This window comes from Thunnus albacares, chromosome 10, assembly GCF_914725855.1.
Source record: "Thunnus albacares chromosome 10, fThuAlb1.1, whole genome shotgun sequence".
NCBI lineage: Eukaryota > Metazoa > Chordata > Actinopteri > Scombriformes > Scombridae > Thunnus > Thunnus albacares.
Window position 1 is genome coordinate 24302510 of NC_058115.1, and position 18071 is coordinate 24320580.

Below are 18071 nucleotides of genomic sequence, written 5' to 3' on the forward strand. Positions count from 1 at the left end.
CTAGTTCGTCAGTTCCGAATCATAAACCTATGACCTAAATCTGTATCTTTGGTTTGTCTTCTTGCGTCTGATGATGACCTGCATTCTGGCCTTGGTTCGCCTGTGAGGCTCCTGGTTTATTAAACAACATGTGTTATCTTCTGTTTGAGAGAACAGAAGAGTACAGCTTGACATTCTGTTGTCCTGGTCAGTTATGGAATATCCATAACAACTGTAGTTATGCGCCTAAAACAAAGTAAATACTTCCAACGGGCAGTTCAAAACCAGTTTGTCTCATATGATCCGAGAATGTGGTGATAGTGGAGCACCACGACAGACAAAGCACAAATCTTTGGAGCAAAGATATAGAGATAGATGAGAATGTAAAAAAGATGTAAAAAAATGTTGAATATCAGGAAAGAAAAGTGCAGTAAAGATTAAACGTTGTGTTCTTAATTTAATCATTAGTTTGGTATCTGTTGTCATAATGTATATTTCTTAATTAAGAAGAAAGCACAGCTACACAACCACCAATTCATTTTAATGCAATACTTTGGCATGGCATTGAAACAGATGTGGGTCATGGAGGAAATTAATAGACTTAAAAATACATGATATACACTCTGATAAAAACTCACACAATAAAACAAGCATTCATAGATGTGGGACACCTACTCTATAGGTCTATCACCAAGAACTCATTTCCTTAAACATATACAGTATATACATGTATAAATAAAATGGCAAAAGTAAATATAATACATGTTGCAGATTATCAACAAAAAAAAAAATTCACCAACTCAAGAGCTGAAATGTGTACATCAGTATATCTCCCATACAATGTGCCATACAAACATTATATCAGCATCATATTTGTGTTTAGACTGTTAATTCAACCTGAGAGCACTGGCATCAGTGTAGATGATATCTTCCTCTGCAGTTTGCATTTCTTTCTTGTGAATGTTGCTGTAGAATAAACCAATGAGTCCTCGTCTCTCTGAGTATAATATAAAACATATAAAAAACATATGTGTCAAAAGTGAAATAGAAGATGTCAAAATTTATTTAGAGAGAAAAACATACTGATAAGCTTTCCAGCTACATTTTATGCTTGTATACCTTACCTGCCAAGTTTGCTGAACACTGCTAGCGGCAACATTTGTGTGCAGATCAACTGCAGCTGTATTATAAAATAAAAACACAACACTCATATGAATCATGTGAATCTAATTTTGCCAAATATGTTTGATTAATCAATGTATGAGTGACTTCTCTTACCGTTACAATAGTCGCAAGACTTTTTCTTGATTTTCTTGATTGAATAAATGAGAACGACTATAACAATCAGACTGAGAGCCAGAGCAGCACACAGCAGAAAGAGAACTGTATTGTCCTTCTGCAAATCACAGATGTTGACTGCTGAAACAGTATGAAAAGGTGCAAATAATGAAAGTTTAGAATGAATAAAAGTGTAATTATTTTTTTTTTTTTTAATTATTATTTATGTTACTTAATAAGATGTTAAAGTACATTAAGGATACAAACTAGACATAAATAGGGTAATTCCCCCATTAGATAGAAATATTGTTTGATGCAGTTACCTTCAGTGTTGAGTTTTGTTCCATTTCTACTCAGTGTCTCCCCACATGTGGTCACAGCACAGTAGTGAGTCCCAGTATCAGAGCTGCTGACATTGTTCCTGGAGAAGTCGTAGACGCATTTCTGTAAAAACTGAGTGTCAAGACTCTTCTCACTTCGATCATCACTGTTTTCATGAGTATAAATAAAACTGGCGTTAAATTTATCCAAACTGGCACTGAACCAGTAAACACTGTGTTCTTCTAGACATGTTTTGTTTGCCGAGAGGACTGAACACTGGAGAGTCACAGAGTCTCCTGGACGCACTGGATCAGATGGAGGGACTGTAGTGATATCTGTATGTGGTCTTCGTCCTTGGAAATTGAAAAAAGGATAAAAACTTCAAAGATTAATTTATATGTTCAAGTCTGGAAATTTTATGTAAATTACGATAGACGCTTTGATGTATTTACCTTCAACTTTTAGATGTGTTCCTCTCAAAAATATCAACTCTTGTTGTGATAGTTTCACACAATAGTAAACTCCAGTATCACTAAGCTTTGCTTTTTTAATACGCAGAGCAAATTTTCCAGGTTCTTCTATGGCTCTAATGCGAAGATCATCCTCAGAGCCATATACTCTTCCGAAGACCTGAGGCACATTTTCAGAAACAAGTTTGATCCAAAACAAGGTTTCAGCTAACTTGCGGGGACATGTCATTTTTAAATAATTTCCAACACGAAAAGTCTTTGTCTCATAGATCCAATCGTCTGCACATCCTGAGAAGACATTAAACAAGAATCATATACACTGTCTCCTATTGTAAGAGGATGACAATACTTTAAATATACTGTATATCTGGAGTAAATCTGACCTTTCTACATATACTTACGCCCAACTCTGTGCATCAGCAGTAAATAAAGTATGATCAGCATTTTCCTGTTAATCCACTTGAGACTGCAGTTAAATCATACTGTATTAGAAGAGGATTCGCCTTAATGTAATCATATCAAGTGGGAGGGAACAATTTCAGAGCAACCTGATTGGCCTCTCACTACGTTGATGTTTCACTGTACCACAGTGGAAATAATCTTGACTAGCTTTCCAAACACGTGACACAAAACCAGCATGAACCCCTCTCATCTCATATTTGATTCTCATTGTGGGTTTCTATAACTGCCACTTACAGTAAACATGACTGATCTTTTGTTTACAATATCTTTGCTGTAAATATAAGGTACAAAAACAAAAAAAAGTTTTTTTTAAATATCATGGCTCTTATTTCACTTGATCTTGATGTGAAATAATCTCCCACTGTCAATATATAGATGGACTTTTCTGCTGATAGGCTTGTGTGAAAATGCCATCCAAGCTGTTGAAGCCACACACAAATATCTCCAACTTAAATATCATTTTATCCTGTGGGGTCATGTATCAAGTATATGTGCCCCATTTCCCTTAAAGGGGAACTCCACCAATTTTACACATCAAAGTCTGTTTACATGTGTTGGGGAGTAATACTTCATGTGTGAAAAAAGTTTGTATAAAAAGCGTTTTGTGGCTGCAGGGGATGCTTCACAGAGTTTCATAAATTACCTCAAGTAATGTTACTTGAGTCAGCATCAGTTGGGGCTCAAGACTACTAGGTTTGAAAATGAAAAAATTCTCAGGCTGTGGAGTTAGAAAGAAGTGAGTTTACCAGGCCTCTGTAGCCAGCTGCTCATCTCTGCTTGAGCCTAGCGGCTAAAGGCTACATTAACCACTACTTGCATAATGCACCCTGATCTGCACAGTCAAGTGAATCAAGTCAATTTGCATTGTGGGTAATGTAGGCATGAGGTTTTGACAAGGACGACAAATGTATGGAATAAAAAATACGATATCTGTGGTTGTACTGCATCAATTGTCATCCTTTCTTTTAACTATCCGTCGAGAGTCTGATAATGTTATGAGTGCAATACTAAATCAGTGGATTACTCTTTTAGCACAATACAGTACATTGTACTGTTTTGTACAACTTGCTCTGTCTCACTGTCATTCACTGTAGCACTACCATATTTATGGGGGGATGTGACCTGGTTTCTAAAATCCCTGAAATAGATTGTCTGAATTTATTGTCTTGATTTTGAGTCTTTTCACAAACACCCAAGATTACATCAATGATGAAGACAGTGTTGACTTCAAATGTTCGATGCCATTTTTTACAGCATAGTTAAGACATGGTTAAGGTGAAGCAATTGCATGTTTTGATCTGAGAGAGGGAGGTGAACCTGGGAGAAAGCCCAATTAAATTCAGCGAATAAAGAATCAGGGCCGAAATGTGAACTCAAGACCTTGCTGCTGTGAGGCAGCATGTTTATGACAGAGAGACTAGACTAGAAGCTTTTCACTTACAGTAAAAATACCAACTTAATTAACATAAAGAAAACCTTGGCTACCCCACTGGTGAACACCCTAGTCAGAACAGGAACACACATTGCTCTCTCTTTGACCTTACAGTCACCCTGACGCTGCATAAGACAAATACACAGTGAAATACAGAGAGAGTGCACAGAGGAGAAGTAACAGTCACAAAATTCAAAAGTCCTGTGATGAATACTTTTATGTGCTTTGTGTCCTGCTTTGTACTTTATACTTTACCCTTGCGCACGCATGCACAACCACATACACACACACAAACACACACAAACACACACACTTAGTTACAGTTTGTTTACTGGAACAATGTATGGAAAGTTTAGTATTATTGTGGTTCCGCTTTTAAAATAAGTTGTGAATTCAAAAGGGGCTCTTCTTCCTGTCCCACTCTCAGTCTGAAGTCTGAGCACAACTGAGCACAACTGTTTGACCTGTTCATCAAGGCAAATGCATTAACATTACATGGTTGTATCATCACAACCATTTACAGGAGTAGACAGGGGTTTTTGCTTTTTAGTGGTAGTTGGTGTGAGAAGATGCCACAAGGATCTGGTTGAGACCATCATTCTGTTGAATGTGACCATTGTGAAGGTGCTGATGCAAGTGGTCTGGTAAAAAAGCTGAACCTGGCTCAACCTTCCAGGGCTGTAAAATCCTTCATCATTGCATCACATTACACAAATTCTTGTTGCTTACAAAATTGAAGATACATTTAGTTATCACGCATGGGTCGCAAGTATGATGGTGTTTTGATAAGTGAAATGTGTCCAAATTAAAGAAAGAGGGAATGTTGCAAATTTCAGCTTGCATATTGCACACTTTGTGAAATGAGCTCCAGGATTGTATTTCATCATCTCACTGTTATCTAAAGCAACACACCTGCACTAACCCCCTGCTTTTTTTAATGCAAGGCTGTTTTCGGTATGAATGCCCACTTACTGGCACATCTTCAATATCAAGCACCTCCACTTCACCTACCCTTCATAAAACCATGGAACCAAAAGGTAAAATACACAGTCATAATAACTCTCTTAGCTGAAGTCAGCGTAATCAGCAAGGCTGTCATCACCAAGTGTTGTCTCCTAACTCCCAAAAACCCTCATGACAGGAGGAAACAGCTGTTGCATATACTTTAACAGTGGCATGAATCAGCCCCTTTTCAACCAGATATTGTAGAAAACCTTTGTCACTGCACATGTCAGGAGGTCTAATCTCCTTTACTCATACCAGCATTTGAATCTCAATCACTTTGCTTGTAGCAAGCAATGGTGGATCCTGCTCTCGCTGCCTGGACTGGTCTTCACCATCTGTCTGTCAGTCTGTCCCTCTCAGGAGCCAAGTCTCGAGAGATTGGCCAATGTAGGCAACGCACCTATCAAGCCGGCCTCCTGCGACAGAGCCCCCCAAAATTGAGGGATGGACCAGGGCTGGGCTGCCAACATCTGGGTCATCTCTGCTTACCACAGCACTGAATGGCAGTCCAGGGCTATCAGGATGACTGACAGCTGCTCTTGTCTCACTCTGTCCAACAGAGGGGGAATGAGACAAAGAGGAGTAAAGATGTAAAGCAGCCTCCCGGCCAAGGTGCACATGCAAACGCATCCCCCCCCCCAGGGATGGATCCTCTTGGAAGAGAACCAGAGTGGGCAGTGGGTCTTGTTTCGACTGGAAAACAGGTCCACATCCACTCTCCTGAACCAGTTCCAAATCTGCCCCCACTCGTTTGCCAGAGGGCTGCCTCTTAACGTGAAGTCGGCACCCCTGAGTGAAACAGACATGATGTCTCCTCTCCTTGGTTTGTGTGTGAGCCTGTTGCTTTACTCCTTAAGGGGGAGATAATGCTGCTGGCCACGCCATCATTAACCCGAGAAATAAGCTGTGTGTGCTGGTCCCATGAGGGATGACGACAAGATCAGCGGGAGACAGTGTTGACACTAAGTAGACATGTAGTGTCCTCTCCCCGCCCAATGTGTGTGCACAAAGCTTTATTCCTCAGTGAAGATGTAACATCGCTAGATGCATCACCATTAGATGCATCACCGTTAGACTCATCACCATTAGCTGGAGAGATGAGCTGTGCTAGCTGGTCTAATCGGTGGTGCCAGGGAGCGCAGTGAGAGACAGATCTGCTTCTCTGTGTCACTGTGTCGGGTGGGATGTGTTTCTTTCTCACAACATCGTGCCTAACATAGCACTCGTGCATGGTCTTGGCGCTGAGCTTTTCCCGGCTAGCATAGCATGTAGTTGAATGAGGCAGCCCCTCATCTGCTTCCCTAACGATGGGAAGAGAGGCAGGAGTGCCAGCTGAACGAGTGCTTTCTGCACTCGTTCAGAGGCTGTGCACTCTTACACAGCCTCTGTGATGAGCTGAATGAAGCAGGCTGGGCCGCTATCATCACAGTGTCATGGAGGGCCTGAGAGGTGGTAGAGGGAAGGGTGGAGGATTTTGCTCTTTGATGGAAGATGTCATTTGTTTTATTAAAACATTCTCAACACAGCAGAACACATGAACATGAACAGTGGTGGGAGGGGCCAGCGAACTCCACTGAAACATTCAGGGGGGCGCTGTTGAACATAACCTGTGCTGATATGATGCTGTCTCCCACTGACAGTCACTTCAGTGCTGCTGCTCTCCCTACATGCAGGGCTTCTGCGTGGGACTGCCGGCATTTTTCATTCTGGCATGGACCGCTCCATGGTTACGGGAGGGCCAGTGCTGCGGTGTCTCTGCTGAGGTGGTCTGGGAGGTGGCTGATGGTGTTGACGGTGCTCTCCTCCTTGCCATGATGTTGCGACGATACACCTCGTCACCTCTTTGGCTAGAAGAAGGCCTCTTCCAGCCTCTTGAAGCACTGATACAGTCATGTGACTGCATCACACGATTGTCTTGCTGAAGTATACTTCAGTGTATACTTCATCTATGATTGCATCATTGAAAACACACATAAAATACACATTTTCAGACATGAGCCCATTAACAAGCAACTAAAACAGTCAATTTGTTCAACTAAACTTAGCCTGCTATTAAAGCTTGCCGCATTCTAGATCATCTGTAGAGGTTTGAGTGTACATGCAGGGAGGCCTGCCAGTAAGGAGTTGCAGTAGTCGATACGTGATATTACAAGAGTTGTGCTGCAAGCTCAGACAGGTAGGGTCTGATCTTCCTGATGTTGTACAGGGCAAATCGACACGATTGTGTGACTGAAGCCACGTGAACCTTAAAGGTTAGTTGGTCATCAATCATGACACCCAAGTTCCGGGCAGACTTTGTGGACAAATGCAGACAAACACACACACAACACAAACACGACATCATCTGACCTTTCCTTGTCTCAGAGCCGCGTTGTAAAGTCCATGTCATTGTAGCCAACTTGTGATAAAACAGAAGCCTTGTCTCTGGAGTTATAACATTATATATTGTAAATAAAACCTGGCACTGAACTGCTGCTGCTATTCCTGATTTGAGTTGTGGATCTGCGGTAAAACCCAGAGTGGACTTTTGAGTTGCCGTTCTTTTGTATTTGTGAAATTAAATGGGATTGAACTGAACTGATTTGGGGCTGTGGTGAAAACGAAGCGGATTGATATCTGAGATTTTGGGACGCATTACACTTTTGCGTTAAAAGTAACACAAAAGATATGTTCCCTTGTAACTAATTACTTTTCATATGCAGTAATTGGTAAAGTAATTCAATTACTTTTTGAGAGAAGTAAGTGTAACTAATTACTATTTTTCAGTAACTTGCCCAACACGGTTTACGACATGGTAAAAGTTAGGCAACTGCATGTTTTGATCTAAGGGAGGGCAGAGAACCTGGGAGAAATCACAATTAAATTCTGCAAATATAGAATCAGGGCCGAAATGTGAACTCAAGACCTTGCTGCTGTGAGGCAGCATGTTTATGACAAAACTACGACAAAAAATAAGCGTTTCACTTGCAGTAAAAATACCAACTTAATTAACATAGCACCCTACTTAGAACAGAAACAGGAACACACATTGCTCTCCAGCACAACAACACAAAGAGCTCTGGCATCAAAAAATGACCTTACAGTCAAATTAAGGATTCCCGGACACTGCATAAGACAAATACACAGTGAAATATACAGAGAGTGCACAGAGGAGAAGTAACAGTTACAAAATTCAAAAGCCCTGTGATGAATACTTTGTACTTGTACTATGTGCTTTGTGTCCTGCTATGTACTTTATACTTTCTCTTCGCGCACGGACACACACGCACACACACACACACACACACACACACACACACACACACACACACACACACACACACACACACACTCATACACTTAGTAACAATCTGTTTACTGAAAGAAATGATGTATGGAAAGTTTAGCATTGTTGTGGTTGGGCTTTAAAAATAAGGTGTGAATTCAAAAGGGGCCCTTCTTCCTGTGTCACTCTCAGTCTGAAGTCTCAGGAAGCTGGGCTTGAGCACAACTGTTTTACATGTTCACCAAAGCAAGTGCAGTAACAATACACAATTGTATCATCACAACCATTTACAGAAGTAGACAGAGGTATTTGCTTTTTATTGATAGTTGCTAAGAGAAGGCGGATCTGAGTGAGACCAGTGATCATTATTCTTTTGAATGGGACCATTGTGAGGGTGCTGATGCAAGTGCTCTGGCAAAAAAGACGAATCTAGCTCAACTTTCCTGAGCAGTTAATCCTTCATCATATCATGTTACACAAATGATTGCTCCCTGAGAAGACATTAAACAAGAAACATATACACCTTCTAATGCTATCTCTCTCTTTCCCTCTCTCTCTCTGTCTCGCCCTCTGTTGTAAAAGGATGACAATACTTTAAATACATATCTGGAGTAAATCTGACCTTTCTACATACTTATGCCATTTTATATCCCATTTTATTGCACTATAAGTTACTGTAGTTACTGCCTCCAAACCTGAACAAATAAACAACTTGCAACATAGATGAAGCATTTTAAAGCTGAAGTGTAAATATTGTGTCTCTTTTTAGTGTTGCATCCTATATGCTGCAAATTATATGTGTATAATTAATATAGAAAGTAGAATGCAATAATGTGAAACAAAAACATTGTAGGCTGTAATCAGCCTCAACAAGTTTCAAAAATCAACAAATATGTACATTTATTCTTTCATAAAACAATGGACATGGAGTAAATATTTCTAGGACAACACCCCACAATGTAAATACACAACATAGAACATAAAGAGCAATTATGTGAGCATGTATACATTTAGATATGTATTGCATATATGTATAGGCATCTAAATGAAGATATGTGCCTATATGTATACATGCATAAAGGAATATGGGCACTTATATATGTATGCTCACTCTCAACAAAGTTAGAAGGAAATCCAATACATTTATTTACATAGACTGTCAAAGGTCAGTCCTGTTAACCAAACCTCAAGTTGTCAGCGTTTAACTTGAGCGTAAACACTTTCATCAGTCAACTCTTTTTTCTTCCGACCTCTTGTAGCTTTTGTTTTAGAGAAATGCAACCCAGCATAGTTCAGATCATCTCCACCTTCAGTCTGTGCAGAAAATGAAAGCTCATTATAAAGTCAGGTTGTTATATAGTGCAGTTGGGAAATACATGGGTGGGATATAGTCTGGGATATGTTTTGTGACCCACATAGGGTCGACCTTTATCAGGGTCATTGTCAGCATTAGCTTACACACCTATAGTGTATTACAGTAATGAGTTGAGTGGGAGGATAGTTCTCTATAAATGTGCAAGCCAAAAACAAGGAAGTGATGCATGATCAATAGACAGCAGAGGGAAGGAGGGAACAGAAAGGGGAGGGAGGGAGATGAAAGGAAGGGAAGGAGTGGCTACCAAGTCAAAGTTGACTTAATCCATATGTACACATGATAAATTCACCAATCTCTCTGTCTACTCTCTCTCTTTCTCTCTCTCTCTCTCTCTCTCTCTCTCTCTCTATATATATATATATATATATATGTATATATCAAAATTCACACACAAATTCACTGTGTGTGTGTGTGTGTGTGAATTTATATATATATATGTGTATATATATTCCTGAAGTAAGCATTGGGACCGGTGTATTTAGTTGCTTTCAGGTGTACAGTGCAAAACGTCTTGTGTTGGAGTAATATTTTATGTGGGTTGCCTCCTATAGTGTCTTTTTCAATGACTTCTAACACCATGACTCTCAGTGTATTGGGGTTGCCATGTCGCGTTCGCACATAATGTGAAGCCATAGCATAATCAACATTTTTTGTGCTTATTTTCTGCATTTTTCTGTTCAGCAATTCTGTCTTTTAGTCCTCTTTATGTTCATCCTACATAGAAACAATCACAGGGGCACTCCAGTCAATAAACAACATGTGTAGTGTTGCAATTGGCAAAGTGTCTCATTTGATATGTGTAAGATGTACTCCCATCTTAAAAATGATTGGTTTTCACAACATTATCATGATGATTACAACTCCCACATTTAAAAATTCCAGCTAGTGTAATGGGTAGCTTGCTTAACAGTAAACCAATCGTAGAAAAACCAAATCACAAAATCACCATATAATGAATAGAGTACCTACAGATGACGCTCAAACAAGGGCATTTAGGGAGAAGATAGATATCTTGTCAATACTTGTTTGGTCACCTTTCTGGTAGGACTGAGTATGTTTCACTGGGAGGATGCAGGTTTGGACCGCTCCCTGTCACCTGTGGTGTTCCGCAAAGATCGGTTCTTGGCCCCATCCTGTTTACTCTCTACATGCTCCCCCTTGGACGTCTCATGATCAGACATGGGATGTCTTTCCATTGCTATGCTGATGATACCCAGCTGTACATCAAAACTGCCCCAAGCCCTTCTGCAGCCATGTAATGCCTCAGCGCCTGTCTTAAGGAGATAAAGACTGGATGAGCAGAAATTTCCTCCAGTTAAAAAGCAGCAAAACTTCAGCTCTCCTTATTGGCTCTCCACACCAGATTCAGTCATCCCCCATACATCATCTCACCTGACAGCCAGGACATCCCCCTTTCCTCCTCAGTCACTAATCTGGGTGTTAGGTCTGACCCTCAGCTCACTTTTGATGACCATTTAAGACGTCTGTGCAAAACTTCTTTCTACCCTCTCAGAAATCTCTCTAAACTCTGCCCCTCTCTAACCCTGTAAGATGCAGAAAAACTTGTTCTGAACTTTATCTCCTCAAGACTGCACTACGGCATTGCACTCTTAACAGGGATCCCTGGCAGGAGCATCCAGAGGCTCCAGTACATTCAGAACAGTGCTGCCAGATGAGAGTGCGAATACACGAACATATAACACCAGTTCTTTTTTCACCGCACTGGCTCCCTGTCTCCTTAAGGGTTGACTACAAAGTCCTGTTACTCACATACAAATCTATCAACAGACATGCATCTCCTTACCTACAGGAACATAACCTTGCGGTGAGCACAGAGAAACTTTCTTAATTAATCACAGAGAAACTCTCCCTCTGACGGCTTTCTAGTATCAAACTTTCTAGTATCAAATTCTGCACATAAATAATTTTGCACAGTAAAGTTCAAACATCCAACTGTAACAATAAGTAAAATACATTTTTGAGTGGAGGAGGACTTTGAGTGAGTTTATTTTAGTTATGAAAAACATATGGGTCAAATTACTTATAATTCTGTGTTTTGTTCCTCTGTCTTTGTCTAGCTCATTGAGTCTGGACTGTGACACAAGCCCACTAAGGTGTTCCTATCAAAAACCCCAAAGACCAGAGGTCCAGCTTCACCCTGTGTCTACACAGTAAACGTAGCATGAGCAGCAGAAGCAGCGAGTGCTCCATCTGTGTCTACACTGGAGGCGTTCAGGTGATGTGTGTAAAATGGAGGAAAATAGACTTGAAGCATAAATGAACGCTGGTGCAGACAGCTGCATAGATTACATGCGCATGAAAAACATGTCTGACACACTTGCTGTCTAGACACGGGGTTAGGCCGCATTCACACCAAATCTGGCAAAGCAGGAAAAACAGCAGCAGCAACAACAGAGAAAGAGAGAGAGAGAGAGAGAGAGAGTGAGGGAGGGAGGGAGCAAGAGAGAGCAGCAGTGGTCGAGGGAGCTAGAGAAGAGGGGGGCGGCAGTAACAAGAACAAAGCCGTGAGTTCTAAAGCACAAATAAACACGCCCACACCTGAACAACAACCAAATCTACATAGGCCTATGACAAGTATCAACAGTATGAGCTGGGATGTTTCAACATGTACAACTGACCATCAATGTAGCAGGTTACTGTTAACATATAACTTTAATTATTCTGTCATAATGTGTTAAAGAAGTTTGTGATGCTATCTATCCAGATATGCTAACTATCCAGGCTGCTTACAAGATTAGTGAAGGTTATTACTTGTTTACCATTAACCCTGCAGTGTTTTTTTCAGTACAGTTAATATCAGATTTACCAAGAACCCCCGAACTTTGACCACCTGAACTCAAACAAACGCCTACAGGAATGCAGTTTCTTTTACCTGTATTTAGTTATAAGCTCTATTTTCATATTCATATGTCATGGTCACAGGTTGCCATTTGTCATTTGTGATAGGTTGCTAAGCTTCAAGAGGGCAGGTCTTATCTAATATGTGTCTGTCACATATTAGAGAGCAGACACCAGGAGATGAGAGTAGAGATATGGACGTATGAGAATAGCATGCTACTGTTTGAAGCAACTTTTGGTTTAGTTTCTGTCTGCGTCTATTTGTTAATCTAAATGAACTGAAACCAACTCTGAACTCAGTGCATCAATAGCGACACAGGAAGAGGGTCACGTAGTCGAGTGAGGCCCAGATCCTGTTGTTGGCAATCAAGGCTTTTAGTATTTTGGAGTGGTAGTAACCGGTACAGCCATAAGACTTAGCAGTGATTGAAACCAAATATTTTCGGTCTTCACATTATCAGGGATTATCATCATTACCATTGAATTGCATAATACACAATGACTGTTACGCGCATAAAATGAAGGAAATACTTCCACAGGCAGTTCAAAACCAGTTTGTCTCATATGTTCCAAGACCGTGGCTATTGTGAAGTGCCTCTACAGACAAAGTACAAATCTTTTGAGCAAACACAGCGTGAGCAGCACATTTAGCAGCAGTAGTAGCAGCAGTGAATCAACTGTTGTGTCTACACAGGAGGCGTTCAGGTACATGGTGGAGTGTAGGTCACGCGCGTTTTGGAAGCGCTCAGAACACAATACATAATGACTGTAGTTATGCGCCTAAAACAAAGTAAATACTTCCAACGGGCAGTTCAAAACCAGTTTGTCTCATATGCTCCGAGAATGTGGCCATTGTGGAGCGCCCCGACAGACAAAGCACAAATCTTTGGAGCAAACATAACCACTATGCCTTCCAGACAGAAAATAGAAACATTTTAAGAGACCAATACGATTGATCCACTTCATTTTAGGATGCACATTGTTTTATTTTTTAAATGCAGCCCTTATTTTACTTGAAATGAGAAAAGAATATTTATTTACTATCAGAGTATTAATTATTTATAACATCTGTATATAATATAATGTTAGTTCTTTCATGTTGTTGGTGTATATACTCATTCACACCTCACATCAACTGTGTTCATTTTTCTATGCTTTGAATTAGCGGCTGGAAGCCAAGCAATCGGCCCGTTCTGAACAGACACTGCACTAGTTCATCATTAAACAAGACATTCAGTCAGTCAGTCAAACTTTATTAAACTAGAGGCAAACTACACTGATTGTGATTTTTAAAATAAACACATCATGGCTAAAATTAAGATAGATGAGAATGTAAAAAAGATTTAAAAAAGTGTTTGGGAAAGAATAGTGCAGTAAAGGTTAAACGTTGTGTTCTTAATTTAATCATTAGTTTGGTATCTGTTGTCATAATGTATATTTCTTAATTAAGAAAAAAGCACATCTACACAACCACCAATTCATTTTAATGCAATACTTTGGCATGGCATTGAAACAGATGTGGGTCATGCAGGAAATTAATAGACTTAAAAATACAAAATATACACTCTGATAAAAACTCACACAATAAAACAAACATTCATAGATGTGGGACTTCTACTCTATAGGTCTATCACCAAGAACTCATTTCCTTAAACATATACAGTATATACATATATAAATGAAATGGCAAAAGTAAATATAATACATGTTGCAGGTTATTCAAAAAAAAAAAAAAAATTCACCAACTCAACAGCTGAAATGTGTACATCAGTATATCTCCCACACAATGTGCCATACAAACATTATATCAGCATCAAATTTGTGTTTAGACTGTTAATTCAACCTGAGAGCACTGGCATCAGTGTAGATGATATCTTCCTCTGCAGTTTTTCTATCCCTTGTCCTGGATTTGCGAGATTTGCTTATGAAGGTTGGTGCAGAATAAACCAATGAGTCCTCGTCTCTCTGAATATAATATAAAACATATAAGAAATATATGTGTGAAAAGTGAAATAGAAGATGTCAAAATTTATTTAGAGAGAAAAACATACTGATAAGCTTTCCAGCTACATTTTATGCTTGTATACCTTACCTGCCAACTTTGCTGAACACCACTGGCTGCAGTATTTGTGTGCAGATCAACTGCAGCTGTATTATAAAATAAAAACACAACACTCATATGAATCATTTGAATCTAATTTTGTCAAATATGTTTGATTAATCAGTGTATGAGTGACTTCTCTTACTGTTACAACAGTCACAAGATTTTTTCTTGATTTTCTTGATTGAATAAATGAGAACGACTATAACAATCAGACTGAGAGCCAGAGCAGCACACAGCAGAAAGAGAACTGTTTTGTCCTTCTGCAAATCACAGATGTTGACTGCTGAAACAGTATGAAAAGGTGCAAATAATGAAAGTTTAGAACGAATAAAAGTGTAATTAATTATTTTTTAAAATTATTATTCATGTTATTTAATAAGATGTTAAAGTACATTAAGGATACAAACTAGACATAAATAGGGTAATTACCACATTAGATAGAAATATTGTTTGATGCAGTTACCTTCAGTGTTGAGTTTTGTTCCATTTCTACTCAGTGTCTCCCCACATGTGGTCACAGCACAGTAGTGAGTCCCAGTATCAGAGCTGCTGACATTGTTCCCTGAGAAGTCGTAGACGCATTTCTGTAAAGACTCAATGTCAAGACTCTTCTCACTTTGATCATCACTGTTTTCATGAGTATAAATAAAACTGGCGTTAAATTTATCCAAACTGGCACTGAACCAGTAAACATTGTGTTCTTCTAGACATGTTTTGTTTGCCGAGAGGACTGAACATTGGAGAGTCACAGAGTCTCCTGGACGCACTGGATCAGATGGAGGGACTGTAGTGATATCTGTATATGGTCCTGATCCTTGGAAATTGAAAAAAGGATAAAAACTTCAAAGATTAATTTATATGTTCAAGTCTGGAAATTTTATGTAAATTACGATAGACGCTTTGATGTATTTACCTTCAACTTTTAGATGTGTTCCTTTCAAGAATATCAACTTTTGTTGTGATAGTTTCACACAAAGCAGGTAAACTCCAGTATCACTAAGCTCTGCTTTTGTAATACGCAGAGCAAATATTCCAGATTCTTCTATGGCTGTAATGCGACGATCATCCTTAAAGCCATTTGTTCTTCCGATGACCTGAGGCACATTTTCAGAAACAAGTTTGATCCAAAGCAAGGTTCCAGCTATCTTGCGGGGACATATCATTGTCACATCATTTCCAACACGAACAGTCTTTGTCTCATATATCCAATCGTCTGCACATCCTGAGAAGACATTAAACAAGAATCATATACACTGTCTCCTAAGTTACTGTAAGAGGATGACAATACTTTAAATATACTGTATATCTGGAGTAAATCTGACCTTTCTACATATACTTACGCCCAACTCTGTGCATCAGCAGTAAATAAAGTATGATCAGCATTTTCCTGTTAATCCACTTGAGACTGCAGTTAAATCATACTATATTAGAAGAGGATTCGCCTTAATGTAATCATATCAAGTGGGAGGGAACAATTTCAGAGCAACCTGATTGGCCTCTCACTACGTTGGTGTTTCACTGTACCACAGTGGAAATAATCTTGACTACCTTTCCAAACATGTGACACAAAACCAGCATGAACCCCTCTCATCTCATATTTGATTCTCATTGTGGGTTTCTATAACTGCCACTTACAGTAAACATGACAGATCTTTTGTTTACAATATCTCTGCTGTAAATATAAGGTACAAAAACAAAAAAAAGTTTTTTTCAAATATCATGGCTCTTATTTCACTTGATCTTGATGTGAAATAATCTCCCACTGTCAATATATAGATTTACTTTTCTGCTGATAGGCTTGTGTGAAAATGCCATCCAAGTTGTTGAAGCCACACACAAATATCTCCAACTTAAATATGATTTTATCCTGTGGGGTCCTGTATCAAGTATATGTGCCCCATTTCCCTTAAAGGGGAATTCCACCAATTATACACATCAAAGTCTGTTTTACATGTGTTGGGGATGCTTCCCAGAGTTTCATAAATTACCTCAAGTAATGTCACTTGAGTCAGCATCAGTTGGGACTGAAGACTACTAGGTTTGAAAATGATAAAATTCTCAGGCTGTGGAGTTAGAAAGAAGTGAGTTTACCAGGCCTCTGTAGCCAGCTGCTCATCTCTGCTTGAGCCTAGTGGCTAAAGGCTACATTAAGCACTACTTGCATAATGCACCCTGATCTGCACGGTCAAGTGAATCAAGTCAATTTGCATTGTGGGTAATGTAGGCATGAGGTTTTGACAAGGACGACAAATGTATGGAATAAAAAATACGATATCTCTGGTCGTGCTGCATCAATTGTCATCCTTTTTTTTTAACTATCCATCGAGAGTCTGATAATGTTATGAGTGCAATACTAAATCAGTGAATTACTCTTTTAGCACAATACAGTACATTGTACTGTTTTGTACATCTTGCTCTGTCTCACTGTCATTCACTGTAGCACTACCATATTTATGGGGGGATGTGACCTGGTTTCTAAAATCCCTGAAATAGATTGTCTGAACTTATTGTCTTGATTTCGAGTCTTTTCACAAACACCCAAGATTACATCAATGATGAAGACAATGTTGACTTCAAATGTTCGATGCCATTTTTTACAGCATAGTTAAGACATGGTTAAGGTGAAGCAACTGCATGTTGTGATCTGAGAGAGGGAGGTGAACCTGGGAGAAAGCCCAATTAAATTCAGCGAACAAAGAATCAGGGCCGAAATGTGAACTCAAGACCTTGCTGCTGTGAGGCAGCATGTTTATGACAGAGAGACTAGACTAGAAGCTTTTCACTTACAGTAAAAATACCAACTTAATTAACATAAAGAAAACCTTGGCTACCCCACTGGTGAACACCCTAGTCAGAACAGGAACACACATTGCTCTCTCTTTGACCTTACAGTCACCCTGACACTGCATAAGACAAATACACAGTGAAATACAGAGAGAGTGTACAGAGGAGAAGTAACACTTACAAAATTCAAAAGTCCTGTGATGAATACTTTTATGTGCTTTCTGTCCTGCTTTGTACTTTATACTTTACCTTTGCGCACACATGCACACAAACATACACAAACACACACACACACACACACACACACACACACTTAGTTACAGTTTGTTTACTGGAACAAACAATGTATGGAAAGTTTAGTATTATTGTGGTTGAGCTTTTAAAATAAGTTGTGAATTCAAAAGGGGCTCTTCTTCCTGTCCCACTCTCAGTCTGAAGTCTGAGCACAACTGAGCACAACTGTTTGACCTGTTCATCAAGGCAAATGCAATAACATTACATGATTGTATCATCACAACCATTTACAGGAGTAGACAGGGGTTTTTGCTTTTTAATGATAGTTGCTGTGAGAAGATGCCACAAGGATCTGGGTGAGACCAGTGACCATCATTCTTTTGAATGAGACCATTGTGAAGGTGCTGACGCAAGTGGTCTGGCAAAAAAGTATTCATTGCATCACATTACACAAATTCTTGTTGCTTACAAAATTGAAGATACATTTAGTTATCACGCATGGG

The 18071-nt window shown here is 39.4% G+C and overlaps 1 long non-coding RNA gene across 1 annotated transcript; it reads right to left on the bottom strand.

Annotated features, from left to right (window-relative positions):
* Window positions 1-441: 441 nt before the first annotated feature.
* LOC122990729 lies at window positions 442-15131 on the bottom strand. The gene is made up of 4 exons (XR_006405466.1): window positions 15014-15131; window positions 14693-14833; window positions 1104-1159; window positions 442-976 (listed from the first exon to the last, which is right to left on the bottom strand). It is a non-coding gene; the product is annotated as an uncharacterized LOC122990729 (long non-coding RNA).
* Window positions 15132-18071: the final 2940 nt, after the last annotated feature.